The 20,607-nt window shown below is 38.4% G+C and overlaps 1 protein-coding gene across 2 annotated transcripts in view; it reads right to left on the bottom strand.

Moving 5' to 3' along the window:
• YES1 (YES proto-oncogene 1, Src family tyrosine kinase) overlaps nt 1–20,607 on the bottom strand; it is a 69,422-nt gene that overhangs the window by 47,558 nt on the left and 1,257 nt on the right. The gene's annotated exons all lie outside the window — the stretch shown is intronic.

Below are 20,607 nucleotides of genomic sequence, written 5' to 3' on the forward strand. Positions count from 1 at the left end.
CCGCTGACTCAGAGGCCTGATGAATCAAAGTGTTCAGCTCTTTCCAATTCAGAACAAGCAATTTCAGCAGAATATATTGTGTATATTAAGTCTGCAATGCTTAATGGTAACAGGAAACCACATACTGTGCATTTCCCATTCCTTGTCTGTTTCCCTTTGGACAAATCTTAAAATGCAGGTGGAAAAACAAACAGGAATTGCTGCAACTGTTTTAGGCAAAGGCCAAAGACTTTTCAGGAAAGACATTATAGAAGGTGGAGGAAACAGTGTTGAATGACATCACTCTTTCAGGTAGAAGCACCACTAAAAGTTTTTGAAGTAAGAACCAACCATCCATTTCATATTCACAAGGAGCGCTAAAGTAAAGTAAGTAAAAAGAACACGTTAAAAAATGAATCTCTTAAGGATATGCCAGCTACCTCTCTTTTAGGGATATGTAACAGAGGGTGCTGCACTTGCTCAACAGTCTCTCCTTGTAACTTGGCATTCTGCAGCTCAGATGCCACTGTGCTATCCATATTGCAGACAGTAAAGTTAAACTATCCAGAGCACACACAAAGCCCTGTAAGTCACTGTGCTCCACAGTTTGCAAAGTGAAGCCTACCAACATTTTAGCAACTGCCACTTTCCAGTCCATTCCATCATACAGAGGAAACCAATGGATTAACCCTGTAGGAAATAAAAGAAAACGGGGGGGGGGGGGGGAGGCAGCGCAGAGAGGAATGATTACAAAATGGGAGGTGGGAAAGGCCAGGTGTGACACAGGGCCAGCAAGCGTTACACACTAGCAGGCTAATTGACCCAGATTCAACTTTTAGACACATACTAGTAGGGCCCTACCAAAGTCATGGTCCATTTTGGTCAATTTCACGGTCATAAGATTTATTAAAATAAATAAATAAATAAATTTCAAGATTTCAGCTATTTAAATCTGAAATTTCACAGTGTGGTAATTGTCAGGGTCCTGACCCAAAAAGGATTTGGGGAGGGGGGGTTGTAAGGTTACTGTGAGGGGCGGGGTTGCGGTACTGCTACCCTTACTTCTGCGCTCTGCTGGGGAAAGCGGTGCTGCCTTCAGAGCTGGGCAGCTGGAGAGCGGCAGCTGTTGGCTGGGAGCCCAGCTCTGAAGGCAGCACCGCCGCCAGCAGCGGCACAAAAGTAAGGATGGTATGGTATGGTATTGCCACCATTACTTCTGCGCTGCTCCTGGCAGGGCGCTGGCTTCAGAGTTGAGCCCTCGGCTAGCAGCCGCCGCTCTCCAGCCGCACAGCTCTAAAGGCAGCAGTGCACAAATAAGGGTGGCAATACAGTGACCCACCACCCTAAAATAACCTTGTGACCCCCCCAACTCCCTTTTGGATCAGAACCCCCAATTTGAGAAACGCTGGTCTCCTCCATGAAAACTGGTCTTTTTTGTGCTTTTATCCTATACTATACAGATTTCACAGGGGGCGGGGATGAGATTTCACAGTCCCTGATGCATTTTTCATGGCTGTGAATTTGGTAGGACCCTACATATTAGTAGATAATGTGTGTGTTGTGTGTGTTTACATATATATTGTTAGAGGTTGATAATGTAACCAAACAGTTTCTGTCTATCCCGGTGTTCTGTTAATTCATTTAAATGAACTGTGCATGTAGTGATATCACCGTCTTAATTCCTCTTGGAAGTATGTAGCAAACTACCTGTAAATGGCGGGAGACAGGCAATTGTCTTATGTTAATCCATTTAGCTAATTATCAGCGATGCTTAGGAAAGAGGAGGTCTACTTCAAAAGCTAGGATAAATGTCTATTGTTCACCCAAAGACCGCATGTCAAGAGGCTGCCCAGGAACTGTATATATTTAAAAAAACAAAACAAAACATCCACCTCTTGGGCCCTTATCCTTTTCATCTCAGATCTGCTTAAGCTTCATCAGGGGAAGCATGAGCCGAAAGACTGAAGTCTACACTTGCATCTTGGTCACCCTGATATTGGACATTAGTCTTTAGGTTCAGTCCAATTCTGAAAGAACTCTTTGCAACTCTAAAGCTCACCATCTCTACTATGAAACTGACCTAAGAATTCTATTCTTACCTCTGTGTATAATGATCTTTTAACCAATACTCACTCTCTCTCTCCTTAATAAATTTTAGTTTTGTTAATCAGAATTGGCTGTAAGCATGTACTTGGGTAAGATGTGAAATATTCATTGACCTGGGTGGGTAATGCGTCCAATCATTTGGAATTTGTAGAACTTTTTATATGTTGAACAAGATTTTCAGTAATCCTCATCATATTTGACTTGGCTGTCTGGAAGGAAGGCTTTAAGGGAACTGTTTTTGGCTTCTGGGTAACGCGTAAGGTATTGCAGAAGCTGTTTTGTTGCTGGCTTGGTGAATCTAAGTATTAGAACAACCACCAGTTTTGGGGACTGTCTGCCCCATTCTTTGGGGTTTGCCCTAGTTGAGCAATCTCAGCATGGTACTCCTAGGACCCCGGTCACACTGAGAACGTGGAATATCAAAAGGAGCAAGCCCTGTGGAAAAATCAGTTCTCTTTTTATAAACCAAGGAGAAGAGCCAGAAATAATCAATATCAGTTTACCAAGAAAAAGAAAAACGATTCTCTTTTTAGGTGAACATTTTATTTGGTGTATTGGCAACCAGCTTTCCAGGTTTAGACTTAGTTTCCCTTCTTCCATTCCCACCCATATCTATATCTATAAAAATATAAAGAAATCAGCCATTGCAAATTATCAGGCATTATGCCACCTTGTTTCAGGTGTATGTAACTCGTGTTTAAAGATTTACTTAAGGCTAAACAAACAAATTCAGCCCAGTAGTAAGTTTTCTTTTTCTTCTAAACTGGAAAATGGAGCTTTAGGAAGAACTGTTTTAGCTACCAGAGTATCACCAAAAAAGAAGAAAGGATGTTTTACTACTTTAAAAAAAAAGTTTATAGGTTTTAAAAAAGGCTGAGATTTGGCAAAAGTAAGTTTGGCAAGTTCATAGTTTATTCCCAAGAGTTTATGGAGTGTTGAAAGCTGGACGACAAAAATATTTAAAATTATGAGTAATAACAATGGAGATAGTAAATGAACAACTTTTAAAAGACATTTAATAATGCATTAAACAGATACATTGTGAAGGCAAAACACTGCATGTATTAATACACTGCATGTAATACTTGAGGCATGTATTAACAGAGGGCTGAAACATACCCCGTAGCGATGCTGTTATAAGATAGCTGTAATGCAAAGCTGTTTTAAAAATATGTCTAATTTACAAAGCATTTAAAAAAAACAACAATTTTATCATGGAAAAAGTTGTTCATAAGGAAATCCTAAAACAAAAAAGACAAAAGTACTCTGTGTGTGTGTGTGTATTTAAAATAGCATTTCTGAATTAACTTTTGTAACATCCTAAAACTTCTTCTCTAGTTCTTCTTCTGGCGTAGTGTCCCAATTCATATTGGGCTGATTTTTTCTAGGTTCACAGGAACCCCCTACATGCAGGTTTCTTACTCTCTCGTGAGAAGATAAAACCGGGATCTATTTAATACAAGACATGAAAAAGACACTTGGCTGCCTGAAAGTGGAGAATGAGAAATATTCCCTAGTGGATGGAGGAGGGGTTGCTAAGCCATGAATTTCTGCAGAATTCAAACTTTCAATTTACAAAGAAATAACTTTTAATTCTTATGGTTGCAAACGTCATCTTCCAAGTAAGTGAGAATATGGTGCTGTCTTCCCTTAGGGTCAACCTAGGCCAGCCTGCATGTTTTTTTTAAACATCACTGTTTTTGTCTACACTATTTGCTAAATGCAGTGAAACAGTCAAGAAGCACATCAACTTAATTCTTCTAATGTTTTACCAATATATTAACAGCAGCAGGTCTGGGCTCTGCAGCTATTCACAGAGGACAAGGACCCAAAAATACTGAGATTGGGAAGGAGCAGCAGAGAACCCAATATAGACACCTGTAGCCACCAAGAGATGGTGGTGATGCAGTACTGATACTCCCATTTGTGGTTGTGGAGAGAAAGACAGCATGAGAGTAGAAAAGAGACCCTTAAAGGGGAAGCATAGTAGTTAAGGCACAATGAGAAATGTATATGATTTTTCCAAGTTTCAACTCAATGTGAAAAGAAACACAAATTAAGTGTCCAATTGTGTGATGTGCTGAACTTCTTCAAATATTATTGACCTGAGAGTGAGTGTTGGGATAGATACCTCAATCCCTAAGAACAAATTCATAAGAGAAAAGCAGAGACCCTTCACTAAACTGGCATAACAGTCAGTTGGGCAAGTACTTTTATTAAAAAATTCAATTTTCTCACACCCTCCTTAAAATAAAGCCTCATGATCTAATTCTCAGAGGTATCAAGCTCCTACTGGCTTCAATGGGAATTATGGATGTTTTGCAGCTCAGAAAACTGGGCATAGTTATGAAGGCTATTACTGAATGTAAATGATGTAACAGTTTAACCCTAGTCCTCCCATGTCATCCCCCCCACACAGCCTATTAAATGAAATATTTCTAATTTCCCTGTGAGTTTGTAAACTCAACAGGTTGCTTAGAAATGTCAATGGTTTCTGAATGACCAAAGCAAACATATTCCACAATGAAACATCCTTAAATCAAGAAACTAGAGTTAGAGAAAACCAAACAGTTCCAAAACTCCACTAATGCAGTATTTTGAAGTAAGCACACATCAAACAAGAATTTATGCCACACAGCTGAAGTACATGTTGTACAATGATGCTGGCCTCCAGTGTTAGTAATAAGAAAAAGGAGTACTTGTGGCACGTTAGAGACTAACAAATTTATTTGAGCATAAGCTTTCGTGACCTACAGCTCACTTCATCGGATGCATGCAGTGGAAAATACTGTAGGGAGATTTTATATACATAGAGAACATGAAACAATGGCTGTTACCATACACACTGTAATGAGAGTGATCAGGTAAGGTGAGCTAGTACCAGCAGGAGAGAAAAAAACCTTTTGCAGTGATAATCAAGGTGGGCCATTTCCAGCAGTTGACAAGAATGTGTGAGGAACAGTAAGGGGGGGAGGGGGAAGAACAATCACGGGGAAATAGTTTTACTTTGTGTAATGACACATCCACTCCCAGTCTTTATTCAAGCCTAATGTAATGGTGTCCAGTTTGCAAATTAATTCCAATTCAGCAGTCTTTTGTTGGAGGCTGTTTGACGTTTTTTTGTTGAAGAATTGCTACTTTTAGGTCTGCAATCGAGTGACCAGAGAGATTGAAGTGTTCTCCGACTGGTTTTTGAACGTTATAATTCCTGATGTCTGATTTGTGTCCATTTATTCTTTTGCGTAGAGACTGTCTGGTTTGACCAATGTACATGGCAGAGGGGCATTGCTGGCGTATGATGTTATATATCACATTGGTAGATGTGCAGGTGAACGAGCCTCTGATAGTGTGGCTGATGTGATTAGGCCCTATGATGGGGTCCCCTGAATGGATATGTGGACACAGTTGGCAAGAGGCTTTGTTGCAAGAATAGGTTCCTGGATTAGTGTTTTTGTTGTGTGGTTGCTGGTGAGTATTTGCTTCAGGTTGGGGGGCTGTCTGTAAGCAAGGACTGGCCTGTCTCCCAAGATCTGTGAGAGTGATGGGTCATCCTTCAGGATAGGTTGTAGATCCTTGATGATGCGCTGGAGAGGTTTTAGTTGGGGGCTGAAGGTGATGGCTAGTGGCGTTCTGTTATTTTCTTTGTTGGGCCTGTCCTGTAGCAGGTAACTTCTGGGTACTCTTCTGGCTCTGTCAATCTGTTTCTTCACTTCAACAGGTGAGTACTGTAGTTGTAAGAATGCTTGATAGAGATCTTGTAGGTGTTTGCCTGTATCTGAGGGGTTGGAGCAAATGCAGTTGTATTGTAGAGCTTGGCTGTAGACAATGGATTGCGTGGTGTGGTCTGGATGAAAGCTAGAGGCATGTAGGTAAGTATACTGGTCTGTAGGTTTCCGGTATAGGGTGGTGTTTATGTGACCATTTCTTATTAGCACCGTAGTGTCCAGGAAGTGGATCTCTTGTGTGGACTGGTCCAGGCTGAGGTTGATGATGGGATGGAAATTGTTGAGATCATGGTAGAGTTCCTCAAGGGCTTCTTTTCCATGGGTCCAGATGAAGATGTCATCAATGTAGCGCATGTAGAGTAGGGGCATTAGGGGATGACAGCTGAGGAAGCATTGTTCTAAGTCAGCAATAAAAATGTTGGCATACTGTGGGGCCATGCGGGTACCCATAGCAGTGCTGCTAACTTGAAGGTATACATTGTCCCCAAATGTGAAATAGTTATGGGTGAGGACAAAGTCACAAAGTTCAGCCACCAGGTTTGCCGTGACATTATCGGGGATACTGTTCCTGATGGCTTGTAGTCCATCTTTGTGTGGAATGTTGGTGTAGAGGGCTTCTACACCTATAGTGGCTAGGATGGTGTTAATAATGTTATTTGAATGATAATCATGTGAGTTTACAATAGTTGCAATCTGAGTAAGAATCCATTTCAGAAGGTTGTGCAACCACTTTGCCAATTAAACTTTTTAAAAAATTCTCTTATTTACAAGACACCCTAAATTTGTATCTGGAATGGTTTATATTATGCTTAGTTAAAAATTAGCAGGCACTGCTATTTTCCCCCACACACAGTGGTCAGAGCTCTGCCCATAGGAAAAAAAATGAGCAAATCTTTCAATAAAAACTCCAAACATTTGACATCTTCATGAGAATGATAACACATACTAAACATCAAGAAGTTTTATTTTAAAATAATACAACCATATACAGAAAATCATATGTAAAATTTGTAAGATGGTTTCTGAAAGAATCTCTCTCAAACAAAATTGTATATATAGCTGGATGAAAATATATGAATGGCTGTGATTTGCAATCTTTTAATCATCCTCACAATAAAAAAATTGTGCTTCTGAAGAAAATTAGGACTCTGAGGGAAACAAATGCAAGAAGCAAACACACTGGGGAAGGGAAAGAGAAAGTGGTGTAAACTTTAAAAAAGTACACCAACTCCAGAAATTTTATTTTTCCATTCTTCTTTATATATAATCAATTATGAGAAAATAAAATGGTTAAATCAGCTAGGATTTTTACAAGTGTGATCTGGTATAAGGAAAATGAAGGCAGTCACATTAAATAGCAATACTATCACTGTAGCAAATAGGTCATATTTTTCAAAAAATCAGCGCTCCCATTCTACACAAATTGTTTGAAAAAAATTTTTTAAGGCATCTTCTCCCCAATTAGCAGTTATAGGGATCTCTTGGTTATTTCCATGATCAGAATTCTATTTTTCTATGACGTATTCAGTCACATTTTGCACAGCCCTATTTGTGGGAAGGGAGGACAGGACGAAGGTATCCTTCGGTTTCTATCCAACCCACTTGCCTCCCACCCAACTACTTTTCCACTGAGACCTGGCACAATTTTAGTCCATGCTCTTCTGAGTCCAGGAACTGATCTTTTCCAAAGTTAGTGAGTTGGGAGGGACAAGACAAATAGAATAGTTTCCAGAATTACTTTAAAAAAAATTCTAAGGAAACATACTATGTGTCTGTTTGGAATGTAAAAACAACTGTAAGAACCTGCAAGTAAAACAGACTTAATTTTAATTATGCAAGCTTACAAGGCAGACACATTCTTTTTGGTTTATGGTTATACAGTGCCTAGCACAACTGGGTCCTGGTCTATGACTAGGGCTCCTGTGCATTATGGTAATACAAGTAATAAATACTTAATTGAAAATATTATTACTTTTAATCATCTTAGGTGTTATTAGCAACATAAATATCATATTCTAAACATCTACTTTATTTAAGTCCAAAGTGTACTTTTATAATACAAAAGTTAAGAACTATGTAACTCATGAACTTTTCAGTAACAATTAACATTTTTTGTTACAAAATGTGAAATCAAGTGTATATACACTATATGTAAATATCTTCTTAAGCCAAATATAACAATGACTTAAGAAAATTATTACTACATACACCACCACTTTGGGATTTTTGGTTGACATAGCACAAATTAGTCTGGGATAGATAGCCTAAATGATTCTGGGAAATGGCTCACAAGGGAACAAGTGAGTGGTTTTAAAGTTGCAAACAAAAGGTGACCACAAACACCTTGAATGTATATCCTAATTGGCATTTCCCATCTCTACTGCTGTTCTAACATCCCTGGATTTTTTTTTTTTTTCAAATTACAGAAATTATGCATTTTCTGATTTTCAAACAGAAATCAGAAATCCAACCCCCCCCCCACCACTCCCTTTAAAAATATCAAGTCTATTGTATGGTTTTCTGGCATTTAGATGATGTAAACATTCCAAGAAAAAAAATGCAAATTTCTAAGCAGTCTCTTTGTTAAGATCCATAACATGAAATTTTACTTCAAGTGGACCACTGCAATTCTTTGGCCACATTTACTGAAGAAAAATTCTCTCTGCCCCACCCATTCAATCTAAAGAATATGATTCGATGAATGTACACTCACAAAAGGATGAGCCATTGTAGCAGTTCAATCATTTTAACAGTTTGCTTTGTCTTTTATGGTAGGAAACCCCTCCTCCCCCCCCCCACAAATTGGCAGGTGAAGGGTGAATTATTTCGTAAATGAGATTCTCTAGTAGCCTGTACATAAAGAAATATTGCTTTTTAAACATTTAATTAAAAAGTACAAAAATTCAGAACTCTTGCAGAAATCGCCACCACCCATTTGGTAGCTTCATACACTAAAGAAAATACGAAAGTTACCAAAGCATCCGATGTTTGACATACATTAGACTGTATATATTCAGCAGTTATATGAAACTGCAGTTTTTTCACAGAAGCTTTCAGATGAAACCTGAATCTCAAAGCCAAACTCACCAAGATTTTCTCAGTATCTATACAAACACACTGAATTTTGCCTTATTGTCCATTCAAAACCAAAGACCCCTTCCCAAGATTTGAAAATAAACCCAGCCTTACCAAGTGCTGTCAAGCCTTTCAGTAAACCAGGCCAAATAGAATTTCAGGTTTCATAATGACAGGTTTCAGAGTAACAGCCGTGTTAGTCTGTATTCGCAAAAAGAAAAGGAGTACTTGTGGCACCTTAGAGACTAACCAATTTATTAGAGCATAAGCTTTCGTGAGCTACAGCTCACTTCCTCACATCTGAGGAAGTGAGCTGTAGCTCACGAAAGCTTATGCTCTAATAAATTGGTTAGTCTCTAAGGTGCCACAAGTACGCCTTTTCTTTTTAGGTTTCATAATGACATTTTTGCTAGTTTCTAATTAGATTATTATATTTCTTTAAAATAACACAATGTACTTCAGTCTTTCCCTATCCCAGTCTACAATTTTGACATACAAAATGTATCAGACTAATGAAAATATAATTCACTATTAATAATGCTATAAAACAATATTCTTGAATTTAACATCTTCGTCTAGGGCTTGGGGGAGGGAAGTCTACCCACCCATTCACTATGGGCAAGAAGATTACCTTGGCAAGTGAGGGGCTTATACCATCAATTTCTGCAGAAATTTACACTTTTCAAAAGAAAAAAGAAAAAAAAAAGTTTTAACACTGTGGTCGCAAAAATCAGCATTCCATATATAAAAGAATGAATGGCCAGGACGTCTTCTCAACTCAGACCCTCTGATGCTGTTTGCTTTTTCAGACAGCAGTGAAATTAACAGAACTCATATCATTTTCACTGGTGCTAGGAAGAACCACATGGCAGCTATGAAAGTGACAAGATTATGTAAATTCCACTGTGCTGTTGTTTGGGGGCAAAAATGCACAGAGGAACACACTGGTATATTCACAGGGATGAAATGAAGTGGAAAAAGCTGAGAGAAGAGCAGAGTTGCAGGGAACCACCCCCAGGAGGCTGTCGGTAGGAAATGGTAAGACAAAAAGCAAAAACAAAAAGATCATTCTCTCTTTCAGAAGCCAGATGGAAATAGCTTTGTCTCATCCTCACCCTAGTTCCTTCTGTCGCCCTATATCCTGCTCCTAATCTCTGCAACTTAAAAAAAGAAAGAGAGAGTATTTAAGTCTTAATTTATAAAATACGTTATTCCATTAGCAGCTTGGCTGCCTTTACAACAATTACAATTGACAATCTCATGTCATTCATAGACTGCTCATGCCATCATAGGTAGCTAAACAGCTATCCCCCCCACCCCCAAACTTCTATAAATTAGTCATTTTATTCCCTCGATTCCCTCCCGGGGGTTCTGTTATTTAATTTCCATCTTTCCTTACACCTCCTGACTAACATCTCCTTGCCCCAGACCTCATGGCTCCTCTGGGTGACACTACAAGTCTCCTACATCCTGTGTCTTCCCCCTGGATTTTCTCCTCTCTCTTTTCCCATGTCTTCTCTCCAGGCTATAGTGTAGATGAAGACATGTGTGTTAGACCTCAACTGCAGTAAGATAGCTCTCTGGCTCACACCACTTGAAGAGGAGGAAGGAGCACTGCACCAGGATTCAGTGCTGTGTTTTCTTTCTACCTTGCAGCCAGCCATATAGCAGGAAAGCAGCCAGAAACTTCTACCTACCCTCTCCATACACAATTTATCAAAGGGGTTTGGGAAGGCAAGAGGAATAAGGATGGTGATGTTTAGGTCAGGTGTATTAATAGGGCTGCATTTTACCAAGGTCAGCCTCTTAAATTAAAGTTTTCCCACCAGTTACAGGTATTTCTAAGATACTGCATGCTCAAATAGTAGTTTGGTTAAATAATATTTCAGTTTTTAACACTTATCTGTTAAAGTACACATGAAAGTTACAGTCATGTAGACTACAATTCTGCTTTTATACTATACCACACATCTGACAGTGTTTCAAGCACATATTTTCTTGTTAAACAATAGTGGAGGAGCAGATTACAACATGAATCCTCTATTCCCTCCACCAATTTAGTGGTGCACGTCCCAAAAATGTCTATTTTAAGTCACATTGCACATTTGATCAGAACATTGCAGCTCTGCTTGACCAAGGAACATTGTCTACCTAATTTCTTGGACTTTAACTCTCACTGCAAAGGAATAGTGGATAACATATTACACACATAAATTTGGACATAATCCCTATCAGATTACTACAATTTTCAGGCAATTGAAATTTTGGACCAACATTGGTAGACAGTATCCATTTAAAAACTTTCACACTTGTGCAAAGTTAAATCAACTTGGCACTCTCTCTGGTAGCCAATTGTATCCTTTAAGTAGAAACTCTATTCATTCAATTGAATTGCTGCATTAAGGGGGACAGTTGGTTGGCATGGAGAGGATTGGGTTGATTGACAATGTCCTTTAGTCACAAAGAAATTGCAGCAAGAATTTTTTTAAAAAAATCACAGTGGGTCTCTCAATAGATTAAGCTAGTTGAAGATGATACAAGTACAGAATGTTTCCAGGGAGAAGTTGAAGATTCAGTGCATTTCATCAGTCCAAAAGTTACTTTTGTGTCTTATTTGTAAATTTGGTAGCTCAAATTTAAAAGAACTCCTGCTTTGACTTTTAACTCAGCACAAGTTACAATATCAGCTCAACTAGAGTATCCCTAGAGTATGGTTTGTGGAATTTCTACAGAACTGCAGATGCTTGACTGGGAATTTTGTGGATCTTCATTCTTACATTTTATGGTATTTCATTATGCACATAAAATTTTGATAAAAAGGTACTCAAATTTAGCTCTAAGTATTTTTTAAAAGTCAAATTTTCAAATGATTACAATCATCTTTTTTGTCCTCCACAAGTAAAATCATATAGTGCTTACTGAAAGAAATCAGAGTGATCAGTTATTAAATGAATGCTTCCAATAGATGGAATCACTAAAAAACAGGGTATTTCAACACACATAAATACAATAAGACAAACGAGTAAGACACTACTGCATATATAGGCACTGTATTCAAATTGTTAACATTTTTGGATACTTTAGCTTTCGATAACCTTCATATTTACAATTTGGATATCACTGTATAAAATCTAGTAACTATATAGAAGGCCATAATATGTCTTCACCCACTGAAGTTAAAGGTGTTATTCTGGATGAACACTGGAACAGAGGAAGGCAGAAATTTGGTCCAGTTTTTTTACTTTATTTTGTTTTCTTTAAACACACTTAATTTTCCTTCGCACATGGGAAGATTATATAGACTTCTCCACTAATGAAACACTTGGAACAAACACCACTATGATTATATAACAAGAAAAATGTGGCGTAACTCCCAACATACAGTATATTGTTTGTTAAAACAAATTGGAATAGTCATGTCGGCATAGTTGTGCTGGCATAGCCCCTTACTGTAGTTGCAGCGTATAGAGACGGGAGGAGTTCTTCTGCTGGTGTAGGAACACTATCTCCCAAATGACATTAAAGTTGGCCTACACTTGCAAGTTACATCAGCATAGCTATGCTGGTCAGGGTGTGACTGACATACCTACTCTGACAAAACCCCCAGTGTAAATGCAGCTATGTTGACAGAAATGTGCTTCTGTGGATGTAGCTAATATTTGTGAAGGTGGTGCTCCTATACTGACAGGAAAACAATTCCATCCACATTGGTTGTGTCTATGCTAGGGGCTGGTCTACACTAGAAAGTTAGGTCAACACAGCCATGTCGCTCAGGGGTATGAAAAATTCACACCCTGAGAGATATAGCTAAGCTGACCTAAGCCCCAACATAGACAGTATTACGTCAACGGAAGAACTCTTTGATCAACTTAGCTACCATCTCTTGATGAGGAGGGTTTACTATAGTGACAAAACCACCCTTTCCATGACCTGTAGCAAGTTTCTACGCTACAACAGCGCAGCTGCGCCACTGTAACGGTTCTAGTGTAGACATAGCTTAGGGGGCTATGCCAGCATACACTCTGTAGCTGACATAGCCTGAGCCAGCAGGAGCACTCTTCTGTGTTATATCTAGAGCTACGCTGACAAAAAATTTGCTTTGTTGCTAAGGCACGTGCTTTTCTCATACCTCTGAGTGACATAGCTATGCCAGTATAAATTTGAAGCGTAGACTGGGCTTTAGAAAATTCCGGCAATTTCACTGCTAGGATAAGCAGATACAAATTTTCTTCATTTTATACTTCAGTGAAGTTGACTTCAATACAGTTGCCTCCACTTATGCCATCAGAGAATCTGGAGCTATTGTGTAAAAGCCTAATCCAGCTCTCCCTGAAGAGGAACTTTGCAAGCGACTTCCATGTCAACAGGATCAAGCCCTAAAATAAGTAGGCTAAAATCTCAGCAAATCACACTAGAAACTGACATTTTTCTTTGCCTAATTAGTTAACAAAATTATATAGTTAAATTGGTATATTGCGCAATTTAAAGGGTTATTGTTATTTTGATTTTGACTGAAATCACGTAACTTGCAAATCAGAAGCCAGTCAGATCAAGGACTTTAAAAAAAGTTCACCGCATTCAAAATATTTAAATAGTGAAGGATTTACCATTAAATTTGTCTGCTCTGTCTTTTCAGATTAAAAGGACTAGAGGCTGAAATCAATGATATTTGCAAATCTCAGTCAAGCATCATAAAAATAACTTCTGAATTAAACTGTCACATTACTTCTAGCCTTAAAATGGCTCAAAAAAAAAAAAAAAAGAAAAAAAACTTAAACCATTCACTTGTGTGGATACTGCACATACTATATGAAAATGAGATACTGTACACATTTCAAAATATAATTCATAAAATAGTAGTGGCAGAAAATACAATAGAACTGTATAGTCTAACTTCATTGTACTGACTACGTGTTAGGTTAGCCACCATTTCACCCTGCACACACCAAATCAAAATAGCATTCAGAAGTCCTACAGCAGCTCAGACTTCTCAGGGGTTTAAAAGAAAAGAAGAAAGATACCTAGATTTAACAGCTACAGTATACTACTTCTACCAATAGAAAATATAGCTACAACCAAAAATGTTCTTTGCACTAGTCAGACCTACCCAGAGAAGACAGATAGTTTATGAAAACAATTTTATCACTTGTCTCGGGATCTATGGATAAATTGTTAGTTCAGCCAGAACCATAATTAAACAACACTACTTAGGTTTTTATACATTTAGAGCAAATAAATACATCCCACAGTTTACAAATGAAAATTGATTTCTTTAAAATTGATAATACACAATTAGTCGGATAGTTTTTTTTTTCAATTAAAAAACAGGGGACTTCAAACTCTGCCATTTATAAATCATGCTTTTTTTAAAAAAAATATTTAAAAATGCAGTTATATTATTGGAATGTTACATGAACATCACTGTAGCTAAGAATCAGTCACCATTTCACTTGATGTAGCTGCATTTTTAGATTTTTCATTTATATTTTGCCTATTGACCTGAAATACAATCCCATAACACTTTAAGAAAACAGTCTGAAAACAAAGACTTTATCATTTCCATAGAGAATACCGATGGGAAGAAGTGTGCAATGCCAACCAGTCAGTCTTTCAAACTTGTAGAGCTTTTTGGATATTAGAGACCAGACTTGAGCCTTACACTCAAGGTAATCACATTGCTCACTCCTAGTTTGATACTGCATATATGTATTCTGGCGATGAATAAACTATATGAACTACAACTGAAGGGACAGAAGCAGGAGAACTGAAAACAGGTGCCTGAATGCAGGGGCTACTGGGCCAAACCTTAGTGGTGTTGGACCATGGGAGTGCAGGACAGGCAAAGGGAGTGAGCAGAGATGGGCAGCCAGGATCAGGAGGAGCTACCCTAGCTTCAGATGGGAGTGGAGTTCTGAGTCAGGAAGTGTGGTGTGGTGGGTGAGGGGCTGGGCTATTGGCTAAGCGGGGTGTGTTGGGGGATGACGAGGTTAGGGGCTGGGATGTTGGGGACTGCAGCCAGTGGGGCTGCAGTGAGTTGGATGTATGTCAGGGCTGCTGGGATGTGTGGGGTTTATCAGAATAAGTGGGGGCTGGTGGAAGGTACTGGGTGGAGAGAGGGGAATTCTGGGAGCTGTGTGGTGTGCGGAATATATTGGGCAGGAGTGCTTTAAGGAAGGTGAATCCCCTCCCCAATTTCCATAGTGTACAGGGGTCCAAAATTCTTTAATCTGGGCCTGGCAATGGCAGACCTCAAATATGTATATTTACATTGTACATGCACAGATGCAAGAAGGGCCACTATGTTATTAGACCACCAGGAGAAATACCAGTTTAACTGATAGTTCTAGATTAATTCCTTAATGGAATGTACTTTAACCAATAACACAATGTAACGTAAAGGAAATGCTCCTTTTTCTACTCTTAGCAGTAATACAAATACTAATATGTTATCTATGTCATATAGATACGTTGCATGCATTCATCGAAGCGAGGTAAGGTTTTTTGAGATTTTTCATTCAGAGGTGGTGAAAGTGTGTACTGCATAATCTTTAAATTTCCTTTAAAGCTTATATGGAAAGAGGAAGCAGTGACCCAGCCCTAATTCTGAATTCCTTTTCTTGTGTATTTAAGTCAAATTCTAACACTTGTGTTTATTGACTGAAAACACCTAACAATACTTATTTTAGAAAGTTATTAATTGATTTTCTTTGGTAGGATGTCTACTCCTGATTGTGGATCAAAGAAATTCTAAAGATTGTGGTGGATAAAGGTTTAATATTGTTATTTAAGTACTCTTAAATACCACCCATCAACAACACTTGTTTGTTCTTACAATTAAAACTGTAAGCATATTAGACCGAGTTTTAGAAGTTTTAGCAGTTTGCCCAAGCACTGTACTTTTTCCTTCCCAAAGCTAAGTATTCCATAAACTTGGCTTAGCAGAAGCAACTAAGGGCTACAGCATGACGGCTTCGGCCATCTACCCCCACTCTCACATTCCTGTTAAAAAAACTCAGACATATATTGTAGTGCAGATGAGACCCTGACTACATTTGTACCATGAACTTCAGGGTATGATTAAAACATAGTTATGGCCTCATCTGTGTTATGAGATTGGGAAGAAACACGTGCACAGAAGAGAAAGTAACAATGGAGGACCTGGGCCTCTTCCAGCATGGTTGTTTCTATAGTAATATTAACCAGCCTTAAATATCAGATTGCTAACAACGAAATCTCCCACAAGTTTCCTCAGAAGTGAGCTATAGGCCTGATCTGCAAAGATTTACATACAAGTAACTTTGCTCATGTGAGCAACCACCTTGTCAATGGGGGTTGTCATGTAAGGTTATTTACGTGTTAGTCTGTAGGATCAGGCCAGGTAGGTAAATGCTATTAAAGTGTTCTTTACTCTTTTCCATCCTTCTCTAGTATCTAGTGTAAAGAACACCCAGTATTCAGTGGGCATGCAGATTTATCCACAGGAGATTTTGCCCTGAAGTACCAATCATTTGTGTGTGGAATCATTTTAAATGCAGCAGCAGCGTCAGTATTTAAAGTTTACATAGCTGAGCTGGTCAACAGTTTGCTCTCGTATGAAACATTTTTGAGGCCATGTCTACACTAGTGAGCTCACAGCAGCACAGCCGTACCGATGCAGCTGTGCTGCTGTAAGATCACTCTATGCCCACGAGAGAGAGCTTTCCCGTCAACACAATAAAACCACCTCAACAAGCAGCGATAGCTATGTCAGCTAGAGAAACTCTCCCACCAACATAGCGCTGGGCACACTACCACTTATGCCGGCAAAATTTATGTCACTCTTGGGTGTGTGTTTTTTCCATACTGCTGAGCGACATAAATGGTAGCGTAGACGTGGTCTGAATATTTAACATATGTAGCACACATCTCTGAAGCACATTCAAGATCACAAGAAACCCAGCAAGTTGTCTCCACTCCCAAAATGCAAACAGAAAACAAAGCCACACTGGAAAAAAATTATCTAATTTCCTGTGTAGCCTCCTGGAGTATTCAAGAAATTGAAAAACAAATATCAGTCTGAGGTTTTAGTGGTCATTACTTCCTCTGCACTCTCTAACCATATCCTGTAACACTACATATTACTACTCCTGACAAGAAAAACAAATCTCCATCCCCATCCTCAGTCCCGACAGCTGAGATTAACCAAGGCACTCTCACTGTCAACCCCCACTGTGGTACATCAGGAGATTAGAGCTCTCAGAGAAAGGTCCTTGATTTTGGAATTAACTTCTCTTGTTGGGTGACAGACCATGAGGGTCTGTATACTCTTAAAAACACTGAGCAATGGAGGGGTATTCCTGTCACTGTAGTTAATCCACCTCCCCGAAAGGCAGTAGCTAGGTCGATGGAAGAATTCTTGTCTACACCAGGAATTAAGTCGGCATAGCTATGTGTCTCGAGGGTGTGGATTTTTAACACCCCTAAGGAGACACAGCTATACACTGAAAACTAAGTCTGTTGATCTCCAGCGCATGTGGCAAGGCCAATCCATTTACTCAAACTTTTGTCTGAAAGCAATATTTTAAACCAAAAACAATATTAACATAAACCCATTATAAACAAGTTTATTTCTGTTACTAACATCTTAGCCCCTGATCTCGCAAATAGCTGTCACATGCTTAACTTTATCCATTGGCATAGTCTCACTGACTTCAATAGGACTACTAATGTGCTTATGCAAAAACTTACATTTGCTTGCTAGATGAGCACCTAGCAGAGTCCTTTACTTCAACAGAACCAAGATTTAGCTCTTCAAAACTAAAATCTAAATACTTGGCCAAGACGACGACAACAACATCATTATCATAAAGTCTAAAATACACCTGGGCACTTTTCCAGATGTGTTTTCACAGAAGGTGACAACTAGTAATGCAATATGGGGCCTTTGAGATCTCAGTCACTGGTTTGAATCTTTCCTAGCATAGAAGCCACAGAAAGTGGTTACCATACCACAGCTGTGAAGTGGTTTATATAAAAAGAACTAGTGATTGCCACAACACAAAAGCCACCATCATAAATAGCACCCTTGTTGACATTCCCAGAGAGGCCAGAGATTTAAGTGAACATGAAGATTAGCCTACCTTCTCACTCAGAGATGGTGACTCCAGGAGAAGGATTAAATCATACTAGTAGGGTGGCGTAGGACACTTTGCATTTCCACTGTCTGTGCTGAATCTGCTCTGTGTATAACACCTTTCACAAGAACTGTTCTCAGAGCATTTTCTTCTAGAATCTCTCAAACACAGCTAATGTTTGTTTGGGTTTTTGGGAGGATGGGAAGGGATGGGGGGGAAGCATGCTATTTGACAGAGTTGGTTTAGTCAAACCTAGTAGAATAATCTAGTGTTCTTGTGATAGTGTTTGTTTTGGCACGGACATTAATTTTTAAATTCTTAACATTAAATGGCTTGTTCAAACTGTGTCCAGATTATGGAAATAGCGTAGTCAGTCCAACAAACAATGAATAAAGATGAAACAGCATACTTTTCCCAGTAGTGGCATGAACATCTGGACTAGTCTACTGAAAACGTGTCGCTTAGGTTTTTCTTTTGTCCATAAGTAGCTTTTAAAACAGAAAATATAGAACATTAAGTCATGTTACCACTTAATTCATAAAGCAAGCTTTGGTTATATAAACTGACATTTGTCACAAAACAGATATTTACCAACACGTAACAACAACACACATTTACCACAGTGGAACAACAAACACAGTTCTGATTTATTCTCTTGGAGTTGCTGGAAGTATATTGCATATCAGAACAAGAAGGTAAAGCCTCCCATCTAACAAAAAAAATTGCTTTCTAGAGCAGAAAATGTTCTTGTTTGTTATGTTATATGAATATTAGCTAAAAGAAAAAACCCCTTGATGTTTTCGAAGAAGACATTCTGCTGTTCTGTTACTTTGGTATAATATAGGTCAAATTTAAAGTCTGAAGTTACATGCCAAAGTCACTGTTTCCCTGATACTCTACAACACGTCAATTGCAATATTTTTCCCTAAAGGCTATCACTCTGTATCTGACCTATAAGTCCTCATCCTCAAAGGAAACCTGCACAACACTTTCAAAAGATGTCCCTGGAAGCTTAAATTCGTAACTTTGCTAGACACTAAAAACCATGGACTGAATAGAAACACTGCATTTATGGCTTTTGTAATCTGCAACCCATGAACAATCCTGCACCCACAGCTGCTTAATTTCCCAGAGCTGAAGAAAACCTTTGCATATGCTCGAAAGCTTGTCCTTCTCACCAACAGAAGTTAGTCCAATAAAAGATATAACCTCATCCATCCTGTCTGCTTAAGAAAGTTTGGCAGTTTAAATATATTTTTAGATTTACAGTAGCTGTTTTTTTCTATAGAGCCAGAATACCAGGTTAGTTGCAGGCATAGATGGATTGAGGACAAAAAAATAAAATAAAATCCACTAGGGCCCAATCATGCTCCCATTGACATGGATCAACTTCAAACATTCAGGATTTGAATCCAAAGTAGTGAAAGACTTAAGAAAACCAAACAAAAGACCTGAGCAATCACTGTCAGTGTTTTACACTCAAGTTTTTGTCTTGTAAACTTAATAGCATGCACCGTACTGTTTTTTCTTGGAAACTTGATATAGTCCTTCTGACGTGTAAGCTTCATTTATGTCACAAACACTACCTTGTCCTGCGACTACAGATCAACTACCTGATTTTACAAAACTTGTGTGTATGTTTAGCTTTATGCACGTGAATTTAATGGAACCATTTGTAAATAAAGTTATGTACGTACTTAAGAGTAAGGCTCAGGCCCAAAGTTCTACTGTTCAGTAAAGGAGTCAATTTTGCAATTTATTAAGTCAGTAGAAACAGCTGTGTTAAAACTGTATTACAGAACTTTGGTAGTTAGTGTAACTATATTTGAAAGCAAATTCATTATCAATGTCTGTTTCACACTCTTATAATTTCTCAGAGAAAAAGTTATGGTTTACAGTGAAGTTTCACATCTTGGATTTGTGGCCGAAGGTTAATTCTGTGTGTGAAATGACAAAATTCCATTTAGTTTTATGAACCTGTCAGCATGTGAAAAAAGCAAACAACATCATTCCCCACCAATATTCTCTACATTACAAACTGGTTTCAGACAGGTTTGCTCTAGACTATCTTAAAAATAGTTAATTTTAACATGAACAAACATAAACTTAGTTTTAAATGAGGACAAAAATTCTTTGGTATGTTTGGGGAAATCTGTCCTGAGAATAAAGTTCTATAGTGTTATAATTGCACTCCGACAACGCAAAGTGCAGCACTCCATATCAGTGTGTGTACAGGTTGTATAGAGTTGCATACATTACAATAAGTGCAAGCAAGTGCATGTATCTCAATTAAGGCATAAGATGTATATATACGCACACTATATGGCCCCTATCTTATGGGAACTCAGGTACATGCTTAACTTTATGTAGTGCAAATAGTCCCATTCAAGTCAATGTGTCTACTCACAGCGCATAAAGTTAAGGACAAGCCTCTGCAGGACTGGAGGCCTAGGTATTCTCTATATATGCTTTTAATTATTTTATTTATAAATAAAGACGGCTTGGTGAAGTGTTGTGATTGAAAAATATATATAAAAGTCAGAAATTTAAAGTAACCATGCCTCAGCTAGACACACAGATGTAATAATGCCCAACAATAAACAGAATAT

The sequence above is a fragment of the Lepidochelys kempii genome, chromosome 2 (assembly GCF_965140285.1).
Source record: "Lepidochelys kempii isolate rLepKem1 chromosome 2, rLepKem1.hap1, whole genome shotgun sequence".
Lineage (NCBI taxonomy): Eukaryota > Metazoa > Chordata > Testudines > Cheloniidae > Lepidochelys > Lepidochelys kempii.